Here is an 8,805-nt window from a genome sequence, read left to right as displayed (position 1 = left end):
AACTCCGACTGGAGAAGTTATATTTCTTCTGAAAGAAGAAAGTCGTATACACCTAGGATGCTTCGAGAGTAAATAAAACACAGGCTAATTTTCATTTTTGGGTGAACTAACCTTTTAAGGCCAAAGTATACTTCGGTTTTTACTCGTACGCGAGGGTCAGTGTACACTGCGCGTGACGCAAATTACATCACCAAAATAGTATGCGCGCATTCGTATAATGTAGAGACATTCCCTGCATTATTTTAGGAAAACGTTTTGTGATTACAGTATTGAGCTGCTGCAGTGGAGCAGCTCTAATGCGCCATTAGAATGAACAGTGAAAGTAACAAAAGCTTATACAATACATTTTAACAGGTATAATTAAGTGTGGAAATAACTGAAGGTAATATCTGTTTGCTAAATGAAGCCAACTAACATGATTCATATTATTATTATTATTATTATTATTATTATTATTATTATTATTATTATTATTATTATTATTATTATTATTATTATTATTATTATTATTATTATCATGATTCATATTATTATTATTATTATTATTATTATTATTATTATTATTATTATTATTATTACTATTATTTAGTTTCTGTACCCAATATTTAAAAAAAAAAAATTACAAATGCTGTGAAAATACAGGTATCGGTATCGGCGAGTACCAAAAATGAAAGTATTGGTATCGGACTTGTTCTGAAAAAAAGTGGTATCGGTGCATCCCTAGTATTTAATGCTTTAAAGAGAAGGTGAGAAGCATTACACTGAAGTATTTCTATTTAACTTTGAACATGTCAAAGGAGAAAGAAAGTTTAATTTTAATATAAACAATATCAACATGTATTTTTTAACAAAACATGTACAAGATTTCTGCAAAAAACATCAGAAAATATTTTAATTAATTGCATTTAAGAACACTGAAAATGATTTAAAAAAAATAATAAAAAGCGGTTAAACACATCTTATTTAATTATTTAAAATGCTTCTTAAAGAGACCTTGTCCTCTTGTGTGAAATCTTTGTCCTCTGGTGTGATGGGTGTCACACCGGTGGACATTATCTGTCACACCAAAGGATGTTTCAGCCTTTTGTGTCAGATTATGACCTAGCTATTCCAAGCTAACCTGTCATTAGCAGTTAGCAAGACACATTTGCATAATTTCCCATGATTGTGCAGTTTAACACAGTTTTTAATTAAAACATTTAATTTAGGGGTGTTGAACCAAAGGACAACAAAACGTAACAGTTTGGCCATTTCTAATTATTTGGGGGGGGGGGACATCCCCCTCAATGTCTATGGTAGTTACGGCCTTGTTAATTTATGGATGATCTTCTATCACCTGTTTTACCTCACCTTTTATTAGAAGCTTCTAGCAATTGCTAGACTTTACTGATAAAAAACATCAACGTATACTGACCTGAGATTCCTTTTCTCTGATATTTCAGCAATCAAGTATGTGTGTTTTCTATCAGCTGTTTAGAATTAGAAACATCAATGCCAAATTCGCAAATGAATCACACTCTTGATTCAATCGGTCAAACGGGTTTGCAAAAAGATCTGAAATTGTTCGGGATTCAGTTTGATTGATTCGGACAGTTCACTCACGCACTGAATTGTTTGCCGCAGTTTGTTTAATTCTTCAAGTCTGTTAATTCAAATAATTTTCCATTTTCTAGATAAAACAATACTGTTTGTTTACTGTCATTTTTCTGTGATTTTTCACCATCAGAGGGTAAACATAAAACAAGAAAAAAAAATGGCAGAGGTCTATTGACAGACATATTGAATGCTACATTTGTTGTCTCCTTGTGTCCACATGCATATCCATTTTCAGTCAGTTCATGCTTCCTTATGCTGTCTGCCCAAAGTTCAAAGCTTGTATGGAAATTTCAAAGTCCTTATTGAGACATTCATTGATCCAATTATTTTCTTTGAAAGCCTCTGATATGCCAGAGCTAATGGTGTTAGCAGGCATCAAAGGTTTATGAACCGATCAGATCTTTTTATCCCCAAAGCTCACTTCCTCTCTTTTATATTATTTTTTAATTCCACTGTGCCCCAGTAAAAATTGGCGCATAAATGCTTATCTTGTTTTGACATGATACTATTGCATGATATCATTGATATTATTTGACATGATATTGACAAGATAATAATGGTCACAAATCTTGATTTTTACTGGAATTTTAATAAAGAACACACTGTAAAAAAAAAAAATCACATATACAGTGGTGTGAAAAAGTGTTGGCCCCCTTCCTGATTTCTTTTTTTTTTTGCATGTTTGTCACACTTTAATGTTTCAGATCATCAAACAAATTTAAATATTAGTAAAAGATAACACAAGTGAACACAACATGCAGTTTTTAAACGAAGGTTTTTATTATTAAGGGAAAACAAAATCCAAAACTACATGGCCCTGTGTGAAAAAGTGTTTGCCCCCTAAACCTAATAACTGGTTGGGCCACCCTTAGCAGCAACAACTGCAATCAAGCATTTGCGATAACTTGCAATGAGTCTGTTACAGCGCTGTGGAGGAATAAAACTGCATGTTGTGTTTACTTGTGTTATCTTTGACTAATATTTAAATTTGTTTGATGATCTGAAACATTCAAGTGTGACAAACATGCAAAAAAATAAGAAATCAGGAAGGGGGCCAACACGTTTTCACACCACTGTATATAAGACAAACAATAATCGTTGTTTGATGAGAATTTTGTAGTTTCATGCAATATACAAATTCAGCCAGCATGTTTACCCATATATTTAGACTTACAAACATTACAATGGTTTAATAAGTTACAATATTTAATAATATTGGTTTAATAAGTCCATTTTAAAGCAATAGACTTCTTTGAATATACTCGGTGAGCACAGATCACAGATACTATAAATGTCAATTATTTTGAATCCACAATCACATTATCCCCAAATTTGGTCCAAAATTGTGTAGTTCCCACTTTGCTAACAAACAATGTTGCTAACTTTTCTCAGCTCTTTTGTACATTGCAAAGATGAACTGTACAAAGATGCTTGTCTGAGGTACTTTGGTCAAAAATTTGAAGAGGTCAGAAACCTGCATCACGTTGCCATGATATTTTGAGTTTGAAAAGAAAAGGAAAGAAAAGAAAATAAAAAAGTGAGGCACACATTACTGCATTGTTAGAGTTGCTTACCGTTTCGCAGCTCAATTTGGCACATGTTCTGAGATATGTTCTGATTATGTGTTACATGACCTCTCATACAGATGCTATAAATGGACATGTACAGTACACTGAAGAATATTTTAAAAGTAGAAATTGTAGGTAATTGTTCGTGCAATTAAATGGAAAAAAAAAAGACATCAAAATTGGATGAAAAGCCGTAAACTGGCTATTACTTTAATGAGCTAGCCAAACATAAAACTCTTAAAGGGGAAAACCCCCAATCACAGGCCACTAAAACATTCTTAAAGGGGAAACATAACAAGCACTGTATATGAATTCTGTCACATCCTTAAGTGTATATGCAGTCACAAAATGTAGTTTCATCTGATCATTTGTGCATTGATTAAGTTGAGTGGGTTTTATTTTTCCTGTCTCCCTCAGCCTTGTGCATCATCACGATTATTATTAGTAGAAGCTGTCATTTTATTACCAAATACAGAAGTATATTGAAGAGAATTTTCTCTATTACAGGAACAAATAGTCTCTTACGTTTGAGTGCATATAATCTAGCAGGTAGTAGACATAAAGTGTTTGACCCTCAAAATCTTGATTAGATTGATTGGTCTATCAATGCAGTGTCTAGAATTGGCACCTTTATACAGAACACATGTGGCTCATTGGCGTCATGGGGTTTTTCTGAGAATCCCAATGCTTATACTTAATATATTAACAGCCTTGGATGTAGTTGTACATGTATTACATTCGGATAGTCAGAGGACACGTGTACCAAATCTTCATACAAATGATGCCACACGTGCACGGATGCTCTCAAATTGATCTCACACTGATTGAACTGCAGTTGCAAAGTGTTTGTCTGTCCATGTAAGACAAGTCACTGAAACTCTCTGCATGATCTCACTTTTTACAGTGCTATTACTGGTATCAGAATATGCGTTGCCATGATATTTTGAGTTTGAAAAGAAAAGGAAAGAAAAGAAAATAAAAAAGTGAGGCACACATTACTGCATTGTTAGAGTTGCTTACCGTTTCGCAGCTCAATTTGGCACATGTTCTGAGATATGTTCTGATTATGTGTTACATGACCTCTCATACAGATGCTATAAATGGACATGTACAGTACACTGAAGAATATTTTAAAAGTAGAAATTGTAGGTAATTGTTCGTGCAATTAAATGGAAAAAAAAAAGACATCAAAATTGGATGAAAAGCCGTAAACTGGCTATTACTTTAATGAGCTAGCCAAACATAAAACTCTTAAAGGGGAAAACCCCCAATCACAGGCCACTAAAACATTCTTAAAGGGGAAACATAACAAGCACTGTATATGAATTCTGTCACATCCTTAAGTGTATATGCAGTCACAAAATGTAGTTTCATCTGATCATTTGTGCATTGATTAAGTTGAGTGGGTTTTATTTTTCCTGTCTCCCTCAGCCTTGTGCATCATCACGATTATTATTAGTAGAAGCTGTCATTTTATTACCAAATACAGAAGTATATTGAAGAGAATTTTCTCTATTACAGGAACAAATAGTCTCTTACGTTTGAGTGCATATAATCTAGCAGGTAGTAGACATAAAGTGTTTGACCCTCAAAATCTTGATTAGATTGATTGGTCTATCAATGCAGTGTCTAGAATTGGCACCTTTATACAGAACACATGTGGCTCATTGGCGTCATGGGGTTTTTCTGAGAATCCCAATGCTTATACTTAATATATTAACAGCCTTGGATGTAGTTGTACATGTATTACATTCGGATAGTCAGAGGACACGTGTACCAAATCTTCATACAAATGATGCCACACGTGCACGGATGCTCTCAAATTGATCTCACACTGATTGAACTGCAGTTGCAAAGTGTTTGTCTGTCCATGTAAGACAAGTCACTGAAACTCTCTGCATGATCTCACTTTTTACAGTGCTATTACTGGTATCAGAATATTCTCTTACAATGAACTGACATTGTTTTTTTTTTTTTTTAAACCTTCTATATATGCCAGCCCCTTTTTTCTCTAAAAACCACAAGGGAAAGTTATTTGGAAATGCCTGTCTAAACAATGTGTGTATATGTAACGTGGTATAGTATCAGAGCGGACAGCTTTAATAATTGAGTCTTGGGTCAGTAAATGTAATTATTGCAGAGTTAAAAGCATCAACAGCTGCATTCGGACTAAAACACTGTCAACATCATTTCAAAGGAACAGCTTGTGTTGGACAGTATACATTTTAAACACATTCCTAAATGTTGTGCTAATTGTTGTTGCTGAATGGACTGCAAAAATCACTGGCAAATTCATATTTCAAACACATTCAGTAACAACTCTAATATTCAAGTTTAATATCAAAGCTACTACTTTTCTCTGATTAGTGAAAAGAGCAAAAAAGATGACTAAAAGCAGTATTTTGTCTATTTAAATTCAATGTAGAAGTGTTATGTTGAAGTGGCATTAAAGAAGATTTGAAAGTCTGTCTGAACAAATGTGTCTGTTTATACTGATAATCTCTATAAGCCTTCCACAATTAATCAGTCTTAATCGGTATTTTGTTTTCCAGTAAAAATAGGAAAACAAGATAAACCGATATGAGGAACGATAATAGCTAATAGATCATTTGACATTTTCAAAGAAGTTTATTTTTCTTACCCAAATTGTATTTAAGCAAAGATTTACAGATACATTTATTTGTAACTCATGATCTTACTACAGACATATAATGTAACATGCAAATATTGGCCACTAGTAACCATCAATATGGGAGGAAATATTTAGAAAAACATCAAGAGGTTTATTGAACAAACCACTGGAAACACTCACATTTTCATCGTACAGCAGGTCCCAGCAGACACGAGTCACCCAGATATAGTGAAGAAAGACGCTAAACGGGAGCAGTTGTGCAACACAAGCACATCCAGCCTCATGCTGTTTTTACACAAATAATAAATAAATTCCCTGTTTTGTAGCCTGTAAGTGATTGTCTCTTGGAAATGTTCAACACAAGCTGTTTTTAGAGTCTGAACTCAAAAAATCTATCAAAACACCAAATATAAAAGGCTCATTTATGATATGTAAAATAATACCTGTGAAGACAACATGTTCCAAAATTGTATGTATTATTTGTTTGTTTGTTTGTCACTGTACTGAAGCCAAAACCAATTATTAAAATATTAAAGAAACACTGTTTTAATTCAATGCAAATGTATTTGTATAGTTTATTTAAAGGATGAATTTGTTCCAAACAATGTAGTGCCTGAAAATAATGTCATTCAACCAACAGTATAGACAAATTATGATCATATGTACTAAATATGAGTGTCACAGCAAAGGGTCTGAATACTTAGGACCATGTGATATTTCAGTTTTTCTTTTTTAATAAATCTGCAAAAATGTCAACGATTCTGTGTTTTTCTGTCAATATGGGGTGCTGTGTGTACATTAATGAGGAAAAAAAATTAACTTAAATGATTTTAGCAAATGGCTGCAATATAACAAAGAGTGAAAAATTGAAGGGGGTCTGAATACTTTCCGTACCCACTGTATATAGACATTTTAAATAGCTAATAAAAATGACAAAAAAACAACACTTTTTTTTTTTTGTTTTTTTTTTTACTTTTTAACTAAAATTAAAAAGAAAAAAAAGTCTAAAAAGAAAACCATTTTAAATATTAATAAAAAATATAGCTAAGGATCTAATTGAAACTAACGTAACACTGCAGATTTATTTATTGACTTATTTTTAAAAGCCTGTCCTGAACAAGATAAAGTGTTTATCATCACACACTGACTGAAGCTCAAAAACCATGTTGTTTGCACACTGATAATTTGGATAAGATAGGCTCACATCAAAGTGTAATTTTAGATAGTCTCCCTTTAACTCTCATATCACAGTGTTACAGCAGTGATACATGTGACCATCTCTACCCTCTGCGCTAGCAATTTCATGCCATGTGTTTTCTTCCATTCAACACTCAAAGATCACAGACCCGTTTCCATGAAAATCCAAAAGACTTACTAGAACTGAGTTTCCATCGCCACCTTGGAATTATAAGGTTCTATCTGCACTCTGAGCAGTTTTGAGATATTGAGCTTCAAAGTTTTTGCAATCCATATAATTTATAGATAGAACCTTTAAAGTCTGAAAAAGTGTACACAACTTTAAAAGACAAAAAACAAAACATGATGTAAATAAGTTACAGAATATGTCACAGAATAAGAATATGAATAACTCAATAAAAAATTGAAGGGGGTCTGAATACTTTCCGTACCCACTGTATATGTAAAATTACAATTCAACAATTAAGGCAAGAAACTGCAGGCACATTTTTTTATTATACATTTTTAAACTGGCTTTATCTAATGTTTAGATTTATGTTCAGGAAATGTATGCAAATTAGTACATATTTAATTAGGTAATGACTCATTTGCATATTTAAAATAACATTTCAGAAAACTTGCAATACAAAAAAAAATAAAAAATCTTGAAAGGAATAGTTGACCCAAAAATGAAAATTTGCTGAATGTGTACTCACTCTTGCGCCATCCAAGATGAGTTTGTTTCTTTATCGGAACAGATTTGGAGAAATTGAGCATTATACATCACTTGCTCACCAATGCATCCTCTGCAATAAAACACACAGTTTTTCGCTTCACAGGGCGGTAATAGGTGGACTGGAGTTGTGTGGATTACTTGTGGATTATTGTGATGTTTTTATCAGCTGTTTAGACTCTCATTCTGACGGCACCCATTCACCGCAGAGGATCCATTGGTGAACAAGTGATGTAAAGTAAAATTTTTCCAAATCTGTTTCAATTAAGAAACAATCTCATCAACATCTTGGATGGCCTGAGGATGAGTAAATTTTCAGCAAACGGGTGAACTATTCCTTTAAAGTAATCAAGGAACTGGTGAAGTATGGTATTCACTATTAGTTAAATTTTACCTATTCACCTGGGGTGTCTTGCCTTTAATTTAAATGAAATTATTTATTCAAAATACATACAATTGTTTTCAGGGGTTGTGTCAAGTAGAAACAACTGAACATTGTTTACACTGTGACTTCCCTGTGTATAATAAAAAGATAAGCCTGCTATATATATATATATATATATATATATATTCATTCTGAGTGAATAGATGAATCACTGTGTATCACCATATCTATTAAGGTTTCCGTCTAAGCCATCAAAGAGTAACATTGGCATGAATGATTACAACCCAACTGTATACCTCTACTTTTCAAATCCCCATACAAACATCATTTTATTTCTAAACTCCTAATCACTTGACCTATAGTGGCAAGCTGCGTTAAAAGCATACTTTTTACATTGATATGTAGGTCAAGAGCATGTCTGTCATTAGGCTGCCTACAAGAATGCTTTTTATGCTCGGCCTGTTTGATGTAGATAATACTGGAAATGTAGCATTACAAGGACAAGAAATCAGTCGTGATTGTGAAGTGTGTCCCTGTTTACATACACCAATGTCAAAAACATAAATACCCGATGCCAGAAAATAACTTACTACTTACCAGTGTACCACTTCAATACAGGTGCATCTCAATAAATTAGAATGTCGTGGAAAAGTTCATTTATTTCAGTAATTCAACTCAAATTGTGAAACTCGTGTATTAAATAAATTCAACGCAC

Source organism: Sinocyclocheilus anshuiensis, unplaced genomic scaffold, assembly GCF_001515605.1.
Source record: "Sinocyclocheilus anshuiensis isolate Anshui unplaced genomic scaffold, SAMN03320099.WGS_v1.1 scaffold396, whole genome shotgun sequence".
Taxonomy (NCBI): domain Eukaryota; kingdom Metazoa; phylum Chordata; class Actinopteri; order Cypriniformes; family Cyprinidae; genus Sinocyclocheilus; species Sinocyclocheilus anshuiensis.
The sequence above is the reverse complement of the archived record's forward strand: the minus strand, read 5'-3'. Positions refer to the sequence as shown.